Consider the following 23,177-nt stretch of genomic DNA (forward strand, 5'->3'; position numbering starts at 1 on the left):
AGGCCGAGCAATTGCCATACCAACCAGGATGCTCTCGATGGTGCAGCTGTAGAACCTTTTGAGGATCTGAGGACCCATGCCAAATGCTTATAGGGGAATAGGTGCCCTCTTCACGACCGTCTTAGTGTGCTTGGACCATGTTAGTTTGTTGGTGATGTGGACACCAAGGAACTTGAAGCGCTCAACCTGCTCCACTGCAGCCCCATTGATGAGAATGGGGGCGTGCTCAGTCCTCTTTTTCCTGTAGTCCACAATCATCTCTTTTGTCTAGATCACGTTGAGAGAGAGGTTGTTGTCCTGGCACCACACGGCCAGGTCTTTGACCTCCTCCCTATAGTCTGTCTTGTCATTGTCGGTGATCAGGTCTACCACTGCTGTGTCATCACCAAATTTAATGGTTTTGGAGTCGTGCTTGGCTGTGCAGTCATGAGTGAACAGGGAGTACAGGAGGGGACTGAGCACGCACCCCTGAGGGGCCCCTGTGCTGAGGTTCAGCATGGCGGATGTGTTGTTACCTACCCTTACCACATGGGGGCGGGCCGTCAGGAAGTTTGATCCAGTTGCAGAGGGAGGTGTTTAGTCCCAGGGTCCTTAGCCTAGTGATGAGCTCTGAGAGCACTATGGTGTTGAACGTTGAGCTGTAGTCAATGAATGGCATTCTCACATAGGTGTTCCTTTTGTCCAGGTGTGAAAGGGCAGTGTGGAGTGCAATAAAGATTGCATCACCTGTGGATCTGTTTGTGCGGGTTTCTGGGATGATGGTGTTGGTGTGAGCCATGACCAGACTTTCAAAGCACTTCATGGCTACAGAGGTGGGTGCTATGGGTCGCTAGTCATTTAGGCAGGTTACCTTAGTGTTCTTGGGCACAGGGACTATGGTGATCTGCTTGAAACATGTTGGTATTACAGACTCGGACAGGGAGAGGTTGAAAATGTCAGTGAAGGCACTTGCCAGTTGGTCAGTGTGTGCTCGCAGTACACATCCTGGTAATCTGTCTGGCCCTGAGGCCTTGTGAATGTTGACCTGTTCAAAGGTCTCACTGCGGAGAGCGTGATCAGACAGTCTTCCGGAACAGCTGCTGCTCTCATGCATGTTTCAGTGTTATTTGCCTCAAAGCGATCATAGAAGTAATTTAGCTCATCTGGTAGGCTCGTGTCACTGGGCAGCTCTCGGCTGTGCTTCCCTTTTAGTCTGTAATGGTTTGCAAGCCCTGCCACATCGGACGAGCATCGTAGTGCGATTCGATCGTAGTCCTGTATTGAAGCTTTGCCTGTTTGATGGTTTGTCTGAGGGCATAGCAGGATTTCTTATAAGCTTCCGGGTTAGAGTCCCGCTCCTTGAAAGCGGCAGCTTCTCGTTGGGGTATGTACGTACGGTCACTGTGGGGACGACGTCCTCGATGCACTTATTGATGAAGCCAATGACTGATGTCGTGTAATCCTCAATGCCATCGGAGGAATCCAGGAACATATTCCAGTCTGTGCTAGCAAAACAGTCCTGTAGCTTAGCATCTGCTTCCTCTGACCACTTTTTTATTTATCTAGTCACTGGTGCTTCCTGCTTTAATTTTCCTTGTAAGCAGGAATCAGGAGGATATAATTATGGTCAGATTTGCCAAATGGAGGCGAGGGAGAGTTTTGTATGCGTCTCTGTGTGTGGAGTATAGGTGGTCCAGAGTTCGTTTTCCTCTGGTTGCACATTTAACACGCTGATAGAAATGTGGTAAAAAAAGATTTAAGCTGGGTGAGTGTTTGCTTGTTTGCTTATGGCTTAGTGCCAGCCTCTGACTGTTATGGTATGTAAACAGCTACAAAGAAAAAATATGAAAATGCTCTAGGTAGGTAATGTGGTCTACAGCTTATAATGAGATACTCTACCTCAGGCGAGCAATAGATTGAAACTTCCTTAGATATGGTGCACCAAGGCTGCTGTGGTCAGAGAGAGGTTGTAAATTGCATGCCTTTTTATACCCACCCATTTGATTGTCAAAACTACCCAATTGCGTAACACCTCAGGTGTGGTGATTGCCCTGATTGTAACTGACAATGACAGGGCCATTATCACATTGACAGTTCTGCTCAACAAACATGATAACAATATATGAAACTGCACTCATATCTGCCCGACTGAGGCATAGAAAACATCAGTTTACACGTAATTTGTCCTACTGTTCACCTTATTATTTATAAGAATACATTTCATAAGATGGAAGTATTGTTTAATAATTAGATCCAATTAAATATGATTCCCGATTAAACTGTACAACATATTTGAGGGGTTCTTTTGAAAGAACAGATATCTCCATTTGTATATATTATCCTAAATCATGTTTGTGTTTTTTTGTGTGCACTCCAGGGAACTCTTCATATATAATATGTGAGGTAATATTTCAATCTATTTTACACAATGATATCAATTTCAAAGCGTTTCTCGAGTTTTATCCTTCTGCCATCGGAGTAGCAGTTTCTCATTTCTCTAGTTTAGGTGCGTACATATGGGTCAAAGTGTCCGTGGAGGACCTGCACATTCTCCCGTCAAGTTTTTTAAAAATAAATCCTAAAGTTTGCTTAGAAAGTGGCGTACGCCTGCTTTTGTGCCTACGCAACGTTTATAAACGAGGCCCCTGGTGTTTTCTCGGACTTAAAGGCTTTGAGTGCGTCAAGAAGTTACTCCTCTGTATTTTGGCCTTTTAAACAGCTGTTAATTTTACACTATTAATAGAAAAATATATAATTTTGTAAAGATCGTCGTCCTCCTCCTCGTCTGAGGAGGAGTAGGAAATATCGGACCAATGCGCAGCTTGGTACGTGTTCATGATGTTTATTTGCCTGAACACTGAAATACAAAATAACAATGTGAATAAAGGAAACGAACAAAACAATCCGGTGTGGAACAAACACTGACACCCACAAAACACAGGTGGGAAAAGGCTACCTAAGTATGATTCTCAATCAGAGACAACGTACAACACCTGCCTCTGATTGAAAACCATACCAGGCCAAATACATAACCACAACATAGAAGAAGGAACATAGACAACCCACCCCAACTCATGCCCTGACCATACTAAAACAAAGACATAACAAAAGAACTAAGGTCAGAACGTGACAGCACCCCCCCCCCCCCCCAAAAGGTGCGGACTCTGGCCACAAAACCTGAACCTATAGGGGAGGGTCTGGGTGGGCGTCTGTCCACGGTGGCGGCTCTGGCGCGGGACGTGGACCCCACTCCACCATAGTCTTTGCCCGCTTCTTTATCCGCCTCCGTGGTTCCTTTAGAGCGGCCGGCCTCCGACTGGGGACCCTAGCAGCGGGCCCCGAATGGACGGGGGATTCCGGCAGCGCCGGATGGACGGGAGATTCTGGCAGCGCCTGATGGCCGGGAGATTCCGGCAGCGCCGGAGTGAAGGGCGATTCCGGCAGCTCCTGACTGACAGGAGGGAGACTCTGGCAGCGCTGGACAGGAGGGAGACTCTGGCAGCGCTGGACAGGAGGGAGACTCTGGCAGCGCTGGACAGGAGGAAGACTCTGGCAGCGCTGGACAGGAGGGAGACTCTGGCAGCGCTGGACAGGAGGGAGACTCTGGCAGCGCTGGACAGGAGGGAGACTCTGGCAGCGCTGGACAGGAGGGAGACTCTGGCAGCGCTGGACAGGCGGGAGCACCTGGAGGAAGGAGACGGAGAGACAGCCTGGTGCGTGGGGCTGCCACCGAAGGCCTGGTGCGTCGAGGAGGCACCGGATGGACCGGACTGTGGAGGCGCACTGGAGGTCTCGAGCACTGAGCCTGCACAACCTTTCCTGGCTGGATACTGTAGCCCGGCCAGTGTGGCGGGGTGGAACAGACCGCACTGGGCTGTGCTGGCGAACCAGGACACCGTGCGCAGGGCTGGTGCCATATACCCCGGGCCGAGGAGACGCACTGGAGACCAGATGCGCTGAGCCAGCTTCATAGCACCTGGCTCGATGCCCACTCTAGCCTGGCCGATACGAGGTGCTGCGATGTAGTGCACCAGGCTATGCTTCTCCACGGTAAGCACAGGGAGTTGGCTCAGGTCTCCAACCTGACTTAGCCACACTCCCCCGTGTGCCTCCCCCATACATTTTTGTGGCTGCCTTTCGTCCCTGTTGCGCTGCTGTGCCAACTCCTCAAAATGCAGCTGCTCTGCTTTGGCTGCCTCCAGATATTCCCCAGCCTGTGCCCAGGGTACCTCTCCGTCCAAAATCTCCTCCCATGTACAGGAGGCCAGAACCCGCTGCTGCCCGATACCACGCTGCTTGGTCCTTGGTTGGTGGGTGATTCTGTAACGATTGTCGTCCTCCTCGTCTGAGGAGGAGTAGGAAATATCGGACCAATGTGCAGGATGGTACATGTTCATTATGTTTATTTGCCTGAACACTGAAATACAGAATAACAATGTGAATAAATGAAACGAACGAAACAATCCCGTGTAGAACAAACACTGACACGGAAAAATAATCATCCACAAAACACAGGTGGGAAAAGGCTACCTAAGTATGATTCTCAATCAGAGACAACGAACAACACCTGCCTCTGATTGAAAACCATACCAGGCCAAACACATAACCACAACAAAAGGAACATAGACTACCCACCCCAACTCACGCCCTGACCATACTAAAACAAAGACATAACAAAAGAACTAAGGCGTGACACCTTTCAATTAACTTCAGTTAGTGGAGATGGAGGAGACTGAAATGATAACATGTGCTTAAAAGTACTTTGCTTCCTCTTTTAAAAATATTCATCATGGATGACTCATTCCCTCTATTTATAAGTTTCTGTAAATTACTTTTGGTAGCATTTATATGTGGAAGATTAAAACTTAATTTGGTGCATTTTCCCTATATTCCATCCAGTTCACTTAATTTTTTATAATATATTCGTTTTTTGAATAAGTTCCTCCAGTTCTTTTTGTTTTTCCTTTTTCCATATTATGTGCCTCTAATGAGTTTTTATTGCTATCTATCTGTACTGTTAGTCCCTCTATTTCCTTTGTTAATATGAACTCTTTTGACCTACATTGTTTTTGTTTGAGTATTGAATTGAATAGCCTTTAAATACACATTTGAGACACAATTGAATGTGTCATCCAATAAGGGGACCTGCTGTACCAATGTTATGTAGTAGGTTAAAAACAAGTTGTCATCCAGTAGGCTTTGATTACATTTCCAATATCCTCACCCACGTGGAAATTCTATAAGAGTAATATGTATGGCAATTATTTGATGGTTTGACTGCATTCTGTCCCCTATCAACACTAACCTGACTGAATGACATAAGATAGTAGTCAATGGATGTACTGTATATGTATATCTCATTAGGTCAGGCTCCATATAGCCACGAGTTCCAATAAATCCTTAATATGTGTGATTTCCTTAAGTGCATGAGGGTGATAGTTTGTAGGTAGATTTCCTTTACAGTCCATTGAGAAACTTAAAAAACGTATTATAATCTCCCACCAAATTATTATGTACAGTTGAAGTCAGAAGTTTACATTCACTTAGGTTGGAGTCATTAAAACTTGTTTTCAACCACTCCACAAATGTCTTGTTAACAAACTATAGTTTTGGCAAGTCGGTTAGGACATCTACTTTGTGCATGACAAGTAATCTTTCCAACAATTGTTTACAGACAGATTATTTCCCTTACAATTCACTGTATCACAATTCCAATGGGTCAGAAGTTTACATACACTAAGTTGACTGTGCCTTTAAACAGCTTGGAAAATTCCAGAAAATTATGTAATGGCTTTAGAAGCTTCTGAAAGGCTAATTGACATCATTTAAGTCAATTGGAGGTGTACCTGTGGATGTATTTCAAGGCCTTCCTTCAAACTCAGTGCCTCTCTGCTTGACATCATGGGAAAATCTAAAGAAATCAGCCAAGACCTCAAAAGAAATTGTAGACTTCCACAAGTCTGGTTCATCCTTGGGAGCAATTTCCAAATGCCTGAAGGTACCACGTTCATCTATACAAAGAAAAGTATGCAAGTATAGACACCATGGGCCTATGCAGCCGTCTTACGGCTCAGGAAGGAGACGCGTTCTGTCTCCTAGAGATGAACATACTTTGGTGCGAAAAGTGCAAATCAATCCCAGAACAGCAGCAAAGGACCTTGTGAAGATGCTGGAGGAAACAGGTACAAAAGTATCTATATCCACAGTAAAAAGAGTCCTATATCGACATAACCTGAAAGGCCGCTCAGCAAAGAAGAATCCACTGCTCCAATACAGTCGTAAAAAAGCCAGACTACGGTTTGCAACTGCACATGGGACAAAGATCGTACTTTTTGGAGACATGTCCTCTGCTCTGATGAAACAAAAATTGAACTGTTTGGCCATAATGACCATCATTATGTTTGGAGGAAAAGGGGGTGGCTTGCAAGCTGAAGAACATCCCAACCGTGAAGCACGGGTGTGGCAGCATCATGTCGTGGGGGTGCTTTGCTGCAGGAGGGACTGATAGATGGCATCATGAGGAGGAAAATTAGGTGGATATATTGAAGCAACATCTCAAGACATCAGTCAAATCAAATCAAATGTATTCATATAGCCCTTCGTCTATCAGCTGATATCTCAAAGTGCTGAACAGAAACCCAGCCTAAAACCCCAAACAGCAAGCAATTTAGGTGTTGAAGCACGTTGGCTAGGAAAAACTCCCTAGAAAGGCCAAAACCTAGGAAGAAACCTAGAGAGGAACCAGGCTATGAGGGGTGGCCAGTCCTCTTCTGGCTGTGCCGGGTGGAGATTATAACAGAACATGGCCAAGATGTTCAAATATTCATAAATGACCAGCATGGTCAAATAATAATAATGACAGTAGTTGTCGAGGGTGCACCAAGTCTGCACCTCAGGAATAAATGTCAGTTGGCTTTTCATAGCAGATCATTAAAAGTATCTCTACCACTCCTGCTGTCTCTAGAGAGTTGAAAACAGCAGGTCTGGGACAGGTAGAACGTCCGGTGAACAGGTCAGGATTCCATAGCCGCAAGCAGAACAGTTGAAACTGGAGCAGCAGCACGGCCAGGTGGACTGGGGACAGCAAGGAGTCATCATGCCAGGTAGTCCTGAGGCATGGTCCTAGGGCTCAGGTCCTCCGAGAGAGAGAGAAAGAAAGAGAGAGAGAGAATTAGAGAGAGCATTCTTAAATTCACACAGGACACCGGATAAGACAGGAGAAGTACTACAGATATAACAAACTGACCCCAGCCCCCCGACACAAACTACTCCAGCATAAATACTGGAGGCTGAGACAGGAGGGATCAGGAGACACTGTGGCCCCATCCGATGATACCCCCGGACAGGGCCAAACAGGAAGGATATAACCCCACCCACTTTGCCAAAGCACAGCCCCCACACCACTAGAGGGATATCTTCAACCACCAACTTAACATCCTGAGACAAGGCTGAGTATAGCCCACAAAGATCTCCGCCACGGCACAACCCAAGGGGGGCGCCAACCCAGACAGGAAGATCACATCAGTGACTCAACCCACTCAAGTGACGCACCCCTCCTAGGGACGGCATGAAAGAGCACTAGTAAGCCAGTGACTCAGCCCCTGTAATAGGGTAAGAGGCAGAGAATCCCAGTGTAAAGAGGGGAACCGGCCAGGCAGAGACAGCAAAGGCGATTCGTTGCTCCAGAGCCTTTCCGTTCACCTTCACGCTCCTGGGCCAGACTACACTCAATCATATGACCCACTGAAGAGATGAGTCTTCAGTAAAGACTTCAAGGTTGAGGCCGAGTTTGCGTCTCTCACATGGGTAGGCAGACCACAGCAGGACCAAATCAGAGAGATAGGTAGGAGCAAGCCCATGTAATGCTTTGTAGGTTAGCAGTAAAACCTTGAAATCAGCCCTTGCCTTGACAGGAAGCCAGTGTAGGGAGGCTAGCACTGGAGTAATATGATCAATTTTTTGGGTTCTAGTCAGGATTCTAGCAGCCGTATTTAGCACTAACTGAAGTATATTTAGTGCTTTATCCGGGTAGCTGGAAAGTAGAGCATTGCAGTAGTCTAATCTTGAAGTAACAAAAGCATGGATACATTTTTCTGCATCATTCAGGAAGTTAAAGCTTGGACGCAAATGGGTCTTCCAAATGGACAATGACCCCAAGCATACTATCAAAGTTGTGGCAAAATGGCTTAAGGACAAGAATGTCAAGGTATTAGAGTGGCCATCACAAAGCTCTGACCTCAATCCCATAGAAAATGTATGGGCAGAACTGAAAAAGCGTGTAAGAGCAAGGAGGCCTACAAACCTGACTCAATTACACCAGCTCTGTCAGGAGCTTGTGTAAGGCTACTGTCGTGTCTTTACTATCATTAACTGAAGACTGATAGTTTTTATCAAAGATTCTCTGTAATTAGTTACTATGCGATCAACTGGTTAATCATGTAACTAATTAACTATGAAATCTATGCACCAAGGAAAAATATTCAGATTACAAAGTTATCATTTCCTAAAATAACTTTTCAGATATTTTATCTGATCAATTAGTCTTCGAATTAATGAATTATTTACTTTACCTCACGTTAGTCTCATTCCAAACGTCGTTAATTGTTGGTTATCTGCACGAACCCAGTCTTCACTATGAGTCATCCATACATCAATAGTCTTAAATTGTTTATTTATTACTAACTAAGTAATTCACAGAAATGCATAAACAAACAGTAAATATGGTTACATGAAATGATAGAATTTGCCCTAGTGTGCTGAACCGGCATGGCGGCTTGTTTGACAAAAGGGGAGTGGGGGTCGACTAAGAAGTCACTACAGAGTTAATTATAACAATTAAAATGCTAATCCTTTACCCATGAACGCTCACTCATTCGGGAACAATTGCAATCAATATATATATTTACGCTCAGTGTGTTGTCTTGATCGCTGGTGAAAAGTTTTTCTTTTGTAGAATTGTCCGTCTCTCTCCCTCTCTCTCTCTGTCTTGGTTAGAGGGGTTGTCGTTCTTCGTGTTCAATGATGCCGAATTCCTAGCTGCAGACTAGTAATCAATATCAAAGACTTGTTCTTATTCTGTCGGTATCGAAAGTCTAAGAGTTTAACCACGTGGTATGGTTAAAAAGATAGTCTCTCCCTCTCTAGAGGGGAGGGGCCTCTCATCCAATGGGTTTTGAGAAGGAGACGAGGTGTATGCAATTCAGATCCCCCCACCTTCCGCCATCACTCCACCTTACCTTCATCCCCAAAGTGGAGCAGACCAGCTCGATGATGGCGCTGAGCTAGTTGCTATGGAAATACATGGCAACCAGTAATAGCATCTCTGTGAAAGAAGCGGCGACACCCGCATCACTAGAGAGAGAGAGAGAGAGAGAGAGAGAGAGAGAGAGATTTAAACCGGCAGCTGAAAATGCATCTTAGGAGGATGGCACTTTAATAAACTGATTATACCCAACTATGACAGACACCCTGCTCCCTCCTCCTCCGGCTCAGTGCCCCCTCTACACTCATTTACCTTCCCACTGATGGGTCCACAGCACACAGAGGAGACACACGTTTACACAGACAGGGAGTTGGGCTGATACAGTAATAACTCACAGACGATGAAGGGCTTATTACATTTTTAAAAGCCTGTCAGGGCCTCTCGGGTTGGTCCCCCCCACTCCCCTATCCCTCCCTAGCCCTGCCCTATTCCACCCCGCGTCCCTGCACCGTTTGTTCTTATTTTTAGATGAGCTGTCTGCCCTCTGCCTTTCCCCTCCAGTAGCATAGACCAGAGCAGAGAGGAGAAGGGGAGGGAAGAACAAGATGTGGAGATGGGGCATTAACATGCACAGTACACCTGTGTTTTGCGAGGCAGCATTAAAGGAGAAATTAACTTTATTTGAACCAAATCTGTATTTTCGATGTATATTGCATGTTACAGAATGTACATGTTTTTGAGAAACCTACCCCAAAAAAGATAGACCGCTCATTCCGCAGTTACTGGGGGAGCAGATGAAACATGAAAGAGAGCTTGATAAACAAAAACAAGGACAAGTCGTAATCACCTCTCAAAATCCTCCTCCTCTTTGATCATCCAGCTGAGCCACATCACCATCACCTGCTCTTGCCCAAGGGGTGCTGCAGGAGAACACAACACTGTCAAAAACCACTTAATGTAACATCAGGAACCTTTCCAAACAAGCTACCTGTTGAACCTGGCTCTGTTAGCCCAGCGAGAATCTGACTGCCAACTGCGTGGCATAAGATACAATGACTAACTCAACTACTTAAACATCTACCCTCTCCTCATTTCTCCTCTTCATCTGCACTGATTGGAAAATATTTGACAGGCAAAACCAATGGTGGCTTTTACCTGGTCAGTTCTTTCAGATCAGTGCAATGAAGTGAAGAGTGCCTATGGACAATTGAGAAAGAGCCAATAACATCTGTAGGAAGGGGTGAGTAAGGAGATACGGACGAGTAAGAGGCTGGTTGTAGTGGTAACATGGTCCTACCTGACTAGTGTGGGGTTAGGCTAGTAGTTTACAGTAGGACAGAGAGACAAAGTGAACCCCAGCTGGAGTGGCCGGAGGCCTGCTGATCATCAGCTGGAGAAGCTGCTCTGCCTACTCAACAGTAGGCATGTCCATGGGGGAAGACACACACACACCACTATTACTTCAAATCTCACAAAACACCCCAAATTGCCACCTAAAGTTAATCATCCACATACATTACATACACCCACTTTCAAAAGTAAATTACATTCTCACACAAACAAAACTAAGATAACTCCTCACCCCCCTCTTGAAAATAACTCATAAAACAGAGTACCTATCAGAAGAGACCATCAGCGCCATCCCTACTGATGTCCTCTCCTCTCTGCAGTGTTGCCTACCTGAGTCCTGCGATGCCCATCAGTGCACAGTAGAGTCGGAGCAGGGTGGAGGCCTTCACCACGTGCTACTCCCTGAGACCTGAGTACCCTGAGCTGCTCTCTGCATCCTCCACACTGAGGTGTTCTCATGCTTTCTCTGACGGAGTGAGGGAGCAACGGAGAGATGGCAAGAGAGAAAGAGGGAGGGGGGTTGAGAGCTGTATGAGAGAATATAAGCCACTTTCAAGGTATCAGTGAGAGCTGTGTGTGTGTGTGTGTGTGTGTGTGTGTGTGTGTGTGTGTGTGTGTGTGTGTGTGTGTGTGTGTGTGTGTGTGTGTGTGTGTGTGTGTGTGTGTGTGTGTGTGTGTGTGTGTGTGAGTAACAATGTACAAGATACCTGTCCGATTCAAGCTGAGTGGACTGATCCATTGTGGAGGCCGTGGGGATGGCACAGTCAGTCTAAGACATGTGCTACTGAAATTGTACATAGTTATATTACCTAAACAACGGTTTAATATTATTTTATAACAAATGCGCTTTCTCCCTCATTGGATTGCGGTTGCTGTCCACGGTTCTGAAAGACATCATTGAGCTGTTTAATATGCCTTTTCTTAAACCATGTTGCTATGTGCATAATAGCCAGCAGCACATAGGTGTTGAGAACAATACCTGAGTCAGAAACAAAATGAGGAGATGAGAAAACAGCCCTTGCCTTATTGTATAAGAAACGTGAGGAAAGAGGAAACCCAAACTTAATTAGGTCTATAATCAGTGTTTGTTTAATAGCCTACTGATTCAGTGAGCACCAAGAAACAATTTCACAAATTTGGCAGTATTGATCATCTTTGCTTTGCTGCAATTAAAGCTTTACACTTTTTCTTCATTATAAATAATACCAGAGGCTGTTCTCATTTATTTAGTGTTTACACTGTTCCAAATTGTATGAAAAATATTAATAAATGCTCCTTTTTCTTGATCTCCTTATTGTTATTTTTTATAATAAGTCATTTCATCATTAGTAGGCTTGGTATAGTAGTCCTGTATAACCACCGTTGAGCTGTAGGCCAATGAACACATCCTGTTTAGTCTTAATACCGTAACTTACTTTCCTTTTTACTTACCTACTGTTTTAATCAATCATTCATTCGTTCATGTCATCACACAAGAAACGAGTAATTCGTGATTTTAAATGCAATCACACATTTTAGTTTAAAAATAATAAAGCGAGTCTTTAATAATTAGCTTAAACAATAAATCGTTACATTTCATATATTGCGTTCACCAATGATTGTGACTGTTTGTCTTTGCTGTAATAAAGGCTTACCAAAAAAACTTTACAACAGACTCTCTGGTACGCTTATACTTTATTTAGGGTTGTTTGCATTGTTACAAAACGGTCAGAAAAATTATTTTGTAATCTATACTGCACCTATTTGGCACCCATAATACGCACGCAGCGCTTGCTCATCTTCTTTTTCTTGATCTCCAGTATTTTCCACAACGAGCCACATTTATTCCACACATCTGTTTTTTCCTTTACCTCCTGAGCAACCTGTAAATATTCCGCCATTTTGAGTTTATTTGTCACGTCATTAAGCAGGATTAGGAGGCCGCCTATGGCAGCAGATAGACGAGGGTGGCATTTTCTGAGCTAAACTGACCAAGACGCACCTCCAACAACAACACATAAAACCTAACACAATTCTGCCCAAAAACAATGACAATTTCTCTCAACCGGTGGCATATGGGCTTTGTAGGTGAGCGCTGATGCCGCCCTTTGATAAGCAGTGCTTATCAAAGATAAAATTAATTACAACGTAATGAGGGACACTTTTTACATCATGCCGGATTCTCCAATCAAATAGCCGAACCTAAATGGCGCCCAATCAAATAAAAAAGTAGCTGTCATGTTAACAAACAGCATATCCTAAAAACATAACAGGCCAAAGTAAAATGGACATTATGGAATGGACAATCACAACTGTTTTTCAAGAGTTTCACCCCATTGTCATGATCAGTGGTTTCAAGTTCATATCTGTAACTTTTTTGACAAGCTGATCATAGCAAAAAAGAAAATACTCCTGCATTTCCCAATGTGTAAACACATTGCAAATAGACTGGAGATAGGGTAGGAGATTTTCCAGTCATCTGATGATTCTCAGTACCTATACTGTTCTCTTTGAAGTAGAAATAATAATCGATATAAGTTTAGATATTAGACATGTGTAAGCAGAATGAAGGCTGAAGCGCATGTGAGTGTACAAAGCTGGATCAATATCGAGTCAACTAAAACAGAATGTAAGCAGAATCTGTGTGGATGAGGCAAGTTGGCTGGTCTGGGCCATATCTGATCTTGTGAAGGCTACTGGACACACACATGGATTAATCATACATAGACAACATCGGCCTAAACTTGTGAAGATCTTTGGACAGGAACATTAGCTAATCAGTGATAGGCACCAGTAGGAGTATGCCCCAATGTCTGAGCCAATAAGAGAATGGAAACTAAGTAAAACAGCAAGATTTGTAAAGTGGAGTGACAACGTAATGTAAGGCTAAGACTGTCTGTATAGTACTGCCAAGTACTAAGAATGAAGATTCAGTTCCTCTATGGAATTGTTCAGCTTTGTTACTCTCTGTAATAAAGTCTATTTGAATTCACAAGCTCCGGTATCTGAGAAGTATTTGATTCAATATTTTCCACAACAATAGCTCCTGATAAAGTTGGGTAGCTGATATTCAGTGCGTAAAAAGCCAAATTGATTAGTCACAGGAATCAGGACTAATAAAGCCAATGCAATGGCCTGTTTTACAAACGGTGGGCCTACCACACGGATGGGCATTCATAAAATCCATTGCGGGCTGACATGGCGGGCTACACCCGAGTAAGCACAAGCCGACGTCTTTTGGAAGTATTTTTTCGGTCCTGTACAGATGTCGGTTTTTGGTGTTTTAGAAACAGTAGGCATACCACATAGATGGGAGTCAATAAAATGCTATTTCAGGCAACACTGTAGGCTACACCTCAGCAAGCACGGACCGACGCCAACGCCTTTTGGATGTCTTTTTTTGGTGCGGTTCCGGACCGGCCTGGATTTTCCACATCCACAGACATTGGTTTTTGGTCAGATCCAAATATGAACCAATAATAGACGTTTATATGTTTGGTTCAGATTTTGTCTGGTCTGGACCAGCCTCGATTTGGTCCAAACATAGATGTATATAAATGACTTATTTTCTACTTTCATTCAGAAACAAAAATGAGCCTGATTTCAACATCAGAAAAATAAACATTTTCTACATCTGTAAAATACGTATTTTCAACATCAGGAAAATAAGTATTTTCCATTTTCATTCGGAATGAAAAATGTACCTGGTTTTATGTTAAAAGAAATGTATTTTCGGCGTTCTGGAAAATGCATATTTTAAAACATATGGAAAGTACATTTTCACCTTTTATTCAGAACCTAAATTTAACCTAACGTCAGTGTCTGGAAAAGACGTATGTTACATCTTTTCAACGTCATTTTTGGGGAAGCAGGTAGCCTAGTGCTTAGAGCGTTGGACTAGTAGCTGAAAGGTTGCAAGATCGAATCCACGAGCTGAAAAGGTATAAATCTGTTGTTCTGCCCCTGAACAAGGCAATTAACCCACTGTTCCTAGGTCGTCATTGAAAGAATTTGTTTTTAACTGACTTGCCTAGTTAAATACATTTTGCTTACTGGGACTATTCTAGTTTTGGTCTCGCCTATGGCAGCAGAACGGCAAAGAGCGGCCCTGGCTATAGGTCAGGCCCAATTGTGCCCTATTCGGACAGGATTAGTTTTACTGGGGGAGATCGGATAATGTAATTATGTGCACGAGCACAAAACACCACATCTGTAATTTTTGTCCAAACCGAATCTGCTATGTCAGTAATCTCCCGAGTGGCGCAGCGATCTAAGACACTGCATCTCAGTGCTAGAGGCATCCCTACAGACCCTGGTTTGATTGCAGGCTGTATCACAACCGGCTGTGATTGGGAGTCCTATAGGACGGCGCACAGTTGGCCCAGTGTCGTCCGGGTTAGGGTTTGGCTGGGGTAGGCCGTCATTGTAAATAAGAATTTGTTCTTAACTGACTGCCTAGTTAAATAAAGGCAAAATATATATCTTTTTTTATAAAATAATTAGATGGCAGGAGAGTAACATTTCCAACCAGAATACCCTGTTTCTTTGGCTAACTCCAAGGTCCTATGATAATACAGGTCCCATGTGAATCGACATTCCTGTGTTTTGAGATAAATGTATGAGTTTGACAGGTGTTGCTCGCAGTTTGCGAAACTGTTTGCGAAAACTAACTGATTGATAAATGTAGGTATATCATGAATGGCCTACATGCAGCCTATCAAATTTCACAGTGAATGCTTTTGTTTATATGGTTTTGTGCGTATGAATTGAATATTAACAAACAAACAAAAACAAAAATTTTAGCCTATTTAATGCAAACCTCTTAATAGACCGCAAAGCAACACTATACAACTGACTTAAATGTTTGGATATGATAAGTTTACTATCTCATCCATTCCCTTAAAATGAGTCTCATGTGCAATGTTAAGCTCACATCTGAAGGGTGGGGGGGCATTTAGGATGTACTGCAGATTGCTAAAATATCCCAATGATTATGATCACTCATCCTGGGACTAAACACCTCTCTCTGCAACTGGATCCTGGACTTCCTGACATGCCGCCCCCAGGTGGTAAGGGTAGGTAACAACACATCCGCCACGCTGATCCTCAACTCAGGGGCCCCTCGGGGGTTCTCAGTCCCCTCCTGTACTCCCTGTTCACTCATGACTGCACGGCCAGGCACGACTCCAAAAAGATCATTAAGTGGCCTGATCAACGACAACAACGAGACTGCCTATAGGGAGGAGGTCGGAGACCAGGCTGTGTGGTGCCAGGATAACAACCTCTCCCTCAACGTGAGCAAGACAAAGGAGATGATTGTGGACTAAAGGAAAAGGAGGACCGAGCATGCCCCCATTCTCATCAATGGGGCTGTGGTGGAGCAGATTGAGAGCTTCAAGTTCCTTGGTGTCCACATCACCAACAAACTAACATGGTCCAAGCACACCATGACAGTCGTGAAGAGGGCACGACAAAACCTATTCTCCCTCAGGAGGCTGAAATGATTTTGCATGGGTCCTCAGATCCTCAAAAGGTTCTACAGCTGCACCATCGAGAGCATTCTGACTGGTTGCATCACTGCCTGGTAAGGCAACTGCTCAGCCTCCGACCGCAAGGCACTAGTAGTGCGTACAGCCCAGTACATCACTGGGGCCAAGCTTCCTGCTATCCAGGACCTCTATACCAGGCAGTGTCAGAGGAAGGCCCTAAAAATTGTCAGTCTCCAGTTACCCTAGTCATAGACTGTTCTCTCTGCTACCGCACGGCAAGAGGTACCAGAGCACCAAGTCTAGGTCCAAGAGGCTTCTAAAAAGCTTTTACCCCCAAGCCATAAGACTACTGAACATCTAATCAAATGGCTACCCAGACTATTTGCATTGCCCTACCTCCCATTTTACACCACTGCTACTCTCTGTTATTATCTATGTATAGTCACTTTAATAACTCTACCTACATGTACATGTTACCACAATTACCTTAACCGGTGCACCCGCACATTGACTCTGTACCAGTAGCCCCTGTATATAGTCTCGCAATTGTTATTTTACTTCTGCTCTTTACTGCTCTTTAACTACTTGTTACTTTTATTTATTATTCTTTAAACTGCATTGTTGGTTTGGGGTAAGCATTTCACTGTAAGGTCTACACCGGTTGTATTCGGAGAATGTGACTAATAAAATTTGATTAGACTTCCTCAATTCCAATATTATGACGACACGATTGGAAAGATGGTTTGGTTTAGAAACTTAGGAACTGAGCTCAAGTTCAGTGTAGCCCTATCACCTATGAAATACTGTACCTTCACACCTAGAATAAAAACCTCCAGGCTTGCGTCCTGTCAATTTAGATTTTATTTTTAAACATTTTGAATTACAGGGGGCAGTTAGGAAAAAAAACTAATCCCGTCCAAATCGTCCTCTGGGATAACAGACATTCTTGAGTAATAATTACATAGTCAGCATATGAAAAGGTCTTTGGGCACGTGCATGCGATGCATACATGTGTCACGTAAAGAGAGCAAGGGTTGAGGGAATAGGGAATGTTTTTCCTAAAAACACATAGGATGTGTCAACATATGGAAAAATACATGTTTAAAAATGTCGACCAACGATTGGTCAAAAGAACAGACGACTCTTGCCAAAGCAGCAGCTACTCTTACTGGGGTCCAGCAAAATTAAGGCAGTTATATACAATTTAAAAAATTACACAACACAGTGTGCCCTCAGGCGAGCACTTTATAACCACAAACTTAATGTGTATGGGTGTGTATGTTATCCTGTGTGTGTATGCGTGCCTGTGCCTGTGTGTATCTCTTTAGTTTTATTTGCGCGAAAGAAAACAAGGGATATACAACAATACAGATTTTGAAAATATATATTTTTTAAACAGTGTGCTGATGTGGTTGGAAGCCCATGGGTGTATATGAAAATCACACCACAAAAAAAGTTCCCGCCGTTGCATAAGGTGTAGTTTTATAATTTTTTAAAACCTGATTTTACTGCTTGCATGAGTAGGCAGTCATTGTAAATAAGAACGTGTTCTTAATGGACTTGCCTAGTTAAAATACAAATTAATAAATGAGTTACTTGAAGTGAAATAGTTCCATGTGGTCATGGATCAACGTAGTACTATGCGTAGTACATAGTCTGTTCTGGCCTAGTGGACTGTGAAGAGAGCTCTGGTGGCATGTCTTGTGGTATGCGTGGGTGTCTGATCTGTATGCTAGTAGTTTAAAACAGATCCCAAGGTGCATTCAAGTAGGGATGAAGTCTCTCCTCTACTTTGAGCCAGGAGAGATTGACATGCATATTATTAATGTTAGTTCCCTGTGTACATTTATGAGCCAGCCCTATTCTAGGCCATTTGCAATTTTCCTTAGTCCCGTTGCGACAAAACTAGGGCCTGTAGGAGCTGCCATAAGACAGCAGAGTAATGCTTTATTATGGACAGACCTCTCCCCATCATAGCTACTGTTGCTTCAATGTGTTTTGACCATGACCTCAAAGTGCTCAATTTCCAAATGATTTATTACAAGATTTGGTTGAGTTTTAGAGTTTAGTGAATGATTTGTCCCAAATACAATTATTTTAGTTTTAGGAAAATGTAGGACTAACTTATTCCTTGCCACCCACTCTGAAACTAACTGCAGCTCTTGTTAAGTGTTGCAGTGATTTCACTTGCTGTGGTAGCTGACGTGTATAGTGTTGAGTCATCAGCAGACACACAGGCTTTACTCAGAGCCAGTGGCAGGTCATTAGTAAAGATTCAAAAAGTAAGGGTCTTAAACAGCTGCCCTGGGGAATGCCTGACTCTACTTGGATTGTGTTGGATGCTTCCTTTAAAGAACACCCTCATGGTTCTGTTAGACAGGTAAGTCTGTATCCACAATGTTGCAAGGGATGTTAAACCATAGCACATACCTTTTAAAGCAGAAGACTATGATCGATAATGTCAAAAGCTGCAATGAAGTCTAACAAAACAGCTCCCACAATCGTTTTATAATCAATTCCTCTCAGCCAATCAGTTGTTTGTGTAAGTGCCATGCATGTTGAATGCCCTTCCATATAAGTGTGATGAAAATCTGTTAATTTGTTTACTGTGAAATAGCATTGTATCTGGTCAACCCCCCAAAAATCTAAAAGTTTACAAAGGGTTGGTAACAGGTGGTCAGCTGTTTGTGCCAGTAAAGGGTGCTTTGCTATTCTTGGGTAGCAGAATGACTATTGCTTCCCTTCAGGTCTGAGGGCACACACATTCCTGTAGGCTTAGATTGAAGAGATGGCAAATAGGAGTGGCAATTTTGTCCGCTATTATCCTCAGTAATTTTCCATTTAAGTTATCAGACCCAGGTGGCTTGTCATTTTTGATTGAAGAAATATTAGTCTCCTCTTTCACACTCACTTTACAGAATTCAAAAATATAAACGCTTGTATTTCATAATTCGGTCAGTTATGAATAGATGTGTCACCTCAAGACTTGTTGTTGGCATGTCATGCCTAAATTTGCTAATCTTGCCAATGAAAAATGTATTAAAGTAGATGGCAATACAAGTGGGTTTTGTGACGAATGAGCCATCTGATGCAATGAATGATGGAGCCGAGTTCGCCTTTGTGACTAAAATGTAATTTAAGGTGCTCAAAATCTTTATTATTTAGAGAATGTCTTTGTTTCATAGTATAGTTTATTTATTATTCAGTTTAAATCACATAATTTCTCTATTTATAATTTATTTGCTAATCGGCTGTGAATTCCTCATCAATCCACATGGATTTAACAGTTTTTACAGTCAATTTCTTAAAATGCGTGAATGCTTATTAGTAACTGGAATAAGCAATTTCATAAATGCTACTGGTTGCTCCTCATTTTACAGTCGTGACCATAAGTTTTGAGAATGACAAATATTAATTTTCAAAGTCTGCTGCTTCAGTGTCTTTAGATATTTTTGTCAGATGTTATTATGGAATACTGAACTATAATTACAAGCATTTCATAAGTGTCAAAGGCTTGTCAATTACATGAAGTTGATGCAAAGAGTCAATATTTTGCAGGTTGACCCTTCTTTTTCAAGACCTCTGCAATCCGCACTGGTATGCTGTCAATTAACTTCTGGGCCACATCCGGATTGCAGGCCTTTCTTGCATAATCAATGCTTGGAGTTTGTCAGAATTTGTGGGGTTTTGTTTGTCCACCCGCCTCCTGAGGATTAATGAGGGGATTCATCAGAGAAAATATGACTTCACCCCAGCAAGCTCTGTACTGGTGGTGCCCCAATCCTGATGCTGAATCAACTTTAGGAGACGGTCCTGGCACTTGCTGGACTTTCTTGGGCGTCCTGAAGCCTTCTTCACAACAATTGAACCGCTCTCCTTGAAGTTCTTGATGATCCGATAAATGGGTGATTTAGGTGCAATCTTACTGGCAGCAATATCCTTGCCTGTGAAGCCCTTTCTGTGCAAAGCAATGATGACAGCACGTATTTCCTTGCAGGTAACCATGGTTGACAGAGGAAGATCAATGATTCCAAGCACCACCCTCCTTTGAAAGCTTCCAGTCTGTTATTTGAACACAATCAGCATGACAGAGTGATCTCCAGCCTTGTCCTCTTCAACACTCACACCTGTGTTAACGAGAGAATCACTGACATGATGTCAGCTGATCCTTTTGTGGCAGGGCTGAAATGCAGTGGAAATGTTTTTGGGGGATTCAGTCCATTTGCATGGCAAAGAGGGTCTTTGCAATTATTTGCAATTCATCTGATCACTCTTCATAACATTCTGGAGTACATGCAAATTGCCATTATACAAACCGAGGCAGCAGATTTTGTGAAAATGTATATTTGTGTCATTCTCAAAACTTTTGACCTCGACTGTACACCACAGAAGAGCAACTATTATTTACATCGTCAACATAGAAATCACTACAAAACATATTGTATGACCTTTAATTTTCCAAGATATGGCTACTATATTATGATAACTACATCCGATCGATTTGGATACTGCTTTAGAGCAGATTTCTTCAGAATCAGTAAAGATGTGATTAATACATGTGGATGATTTAATTCCTGTGCTATTTGTAAATACCCTGGTAGGTTGACTGATATCCTGAACCAGGTTGCAGGCACTGGTTACAGTTTGGAGCTTTTTCTTGAGTGGGCAGCTTGATGAAAGCCAGTCAATACTTAGGTCATGCAGAAAAGATACCCCTCTATTGATATCACATACATTATCAAGCATTTCACACATAATATCCAGATATTGACTGTTAGCACTTGGCGGTCTATAGCAGCGTCCCACAAGAATGGCCTTTAGTTGAGGCAGGTGAACCTGTAGCCATATTACTTCAACAGCATTTGAAATGAGATTCTCTCTAAGCAGATATGTGACTGAATATAAACGGCACCACAACCACCGTTGGGATTCCTACCTCTTCTCAAGAAGTTGAAACCATGCATTGCTAACACTGTATCAAAGGTATTATCTATGTCAGTGTCAGAGATGGTCAATATATGAATGTTATCTGCACTAGCACGTTATCGATTTCATGAACCTTGCTTCTTAAGCTAAATATGTTAATGTAGGCTATTTTTTGCACATTTCTGGGATTCTTGATTGTATTTATTGCTTTACTGGGAGGCTTATCACCAGTAGACATGACTGTGATATTTCTGTTTGAGCTGTACAGAGTGAGCTGCACTGAGGGGCCTTCCTACTAGGGCAAACTGCCTTAGTGTTAACAGTATAACTCAGGTTCATAGACGGATGATTACTGCACACAATAGCCGTAGGACTGACAGAGGCATTTCAGGGGAGTTAGAGGGACATACAGTGCATTCGGAAAGTATTCAGACCCCTTGACTTTTCCACATTTTGTTACGTTACAGCCTTATTAAAAAATGTATTAAATTGTCAATCTACACACAATACCCCACAATGACGAAGCAAGAACAGGTTTTTAGAAAATGTATCAAAGTTAATTAAGCTGAAATATCACATTTACATAAGTATTCAGACCCTTTACTCAGTCATTTGTTGAAGCACTGTTGGCAGCAATTATAGCCTCAAGTCTTCTTGGGTTTGATGCTACAAGCTTGGCACACCTATATTTGGGGAGTTTCTCACATTCTTCTCTGCAGATCCTCTCAAGCTATGTCAGGTTGGATGGGAAGCGTCGCTGCACAGCTATTTTTAGGTCTCTCCAGAGATGTTCGATCGGGTTCAAGTCCAGGCTCTAGCTGTGCCACTCAAGGACATTGAGACTTGTCCCAAAGCCTCTCCTGCGTTGTCTGTGTGCTTAGAGTCGTTCACCTGAGGTCCTGAGTGCTCTGAAGAAGGTTCGTCAAGGAACTCTCCCACGATCCTTAGTCTCCTAGTCCCTGCCGCTGAAAAATATCCCCACAGCATGATGCAGCTGCCACCACCATGCATCACCGTAGGGATAGTACCAGAGGTCCTCCAGATGTGATGCTTGGCATTCAGGCCAAAGAGTTAAATCTTGGTTTCATCAGACCAGAGAGTCTTGTTTCTCATGGTCTGAGAGTATTTAAGTGCCTTTTGGCAAACTCCAAGCAGGCTGTCATGTGCCTTTTACTAAGGAGTGGCTTCTGTCTGGCCACTCTACCATAAAGGCATTATTGGTGGAGTGCTGCAGAGATGGTTGTCCTTCTGGAAGGTTCTCCCATCTCCACAAAAGGAATTCTGGCGCTTCTTCAGAGTGACCATCGGGTTCATGATCAACTCCCTGACAAACAACCTTCTCCCATGATTGCTCAGTTTAAACGGCAGCCAGCTTTAGGATGAGCCTTGGTGGTTCCAAACTTCTTCCATTTAAGAATGACGGAGGTCACTGTGTTCTTGGGGACCTTCAATGCTGCAGAAATGTGTTGGTGTCCTTCTCCAGATCTGTGCCTTGACACAATACGGACTTCCTTCAACCTCGTGGCTTGGTTTTTGCCATTAAGGGGTATTGTGTGTAGATTGATGAGGATTGTTTTTATTTAACCCATTTTAAAATAAGGCTGTGATGTAACCAAATGTGTAAAAAGGAAAAGGGTTTGAATACTTTCAGAATGCACTGTAAATTCGGTTTCTAACATTATGACCTCCAACACCCCACTATGACAACTCAGCGACACAATGGTAGGGATTATCTGAGCAGGGCTTGGATCACTGATAAGTCAAACCAAATTGAGTAAGTATGTAGAATTCAAATATGTATGGTCCTATATGTTACTGTAGGCAGTGGTCTGTGTTTCTCACTGGTTGTCCGTTGCATATGAACATGCTGAACCAAGTGCGTACTTTCCCATTGGTGCCCAGCAGCAGGCCACTGATGTAGGACACCAGAGGGCTGACCGCATCGTCGGCCACGTCAGGCTTATAGTCCAGGGTCAGGGCCACACCCAGACCTGGCAGGTGACACTCCTCCACCTGGGGACAGGTGGGGACACACATAGAATGACAGTGAGGTTTTCTATAGATTCACGGCGGTTCTCTTCAGGGCAGCAAACAGAGCTGGCATTGGCACAACTTAAAGGGGCAATCAGCAATTGCTACATCCATTTTTTTTATATATATACCCATTGATTCTTGAAGAATATAACTTCTAAATGCCTCATGGGCCTAGTTGAACTTTCGTACCCCATAAGGAACCCAAAATATAAGCTTGT

General features: G+C 43.2%; 1 pseudogene; it reads right to left on the minus strand.

Annotated features, from left to right (window-relative positions):
• Positions 1 to 23,177, minus strand: part of LOC109873446 (integrator complex subunit 2-like) — a 52,316-nt pseudogene that overhangs the window by 23,062 nt on the left and 6,077 nt on the right.

This window comes from Oncorhynchus kisutch, linkage group LG28, assembly GCF_002021735.2.
Source record: "Oncorhynchus kisutch isolate 150728-3 linkage group LG28, Okis_V2, whole genome shotgun sequence".
NCBI classification, from domain to species: domain Eukaryota; kingdom Metazoa; phylum Chordata; class Actinopteri; order Salmoniformes; family Salmonidae; genus Oncorhynchus; species Oncorhynchus kisutch.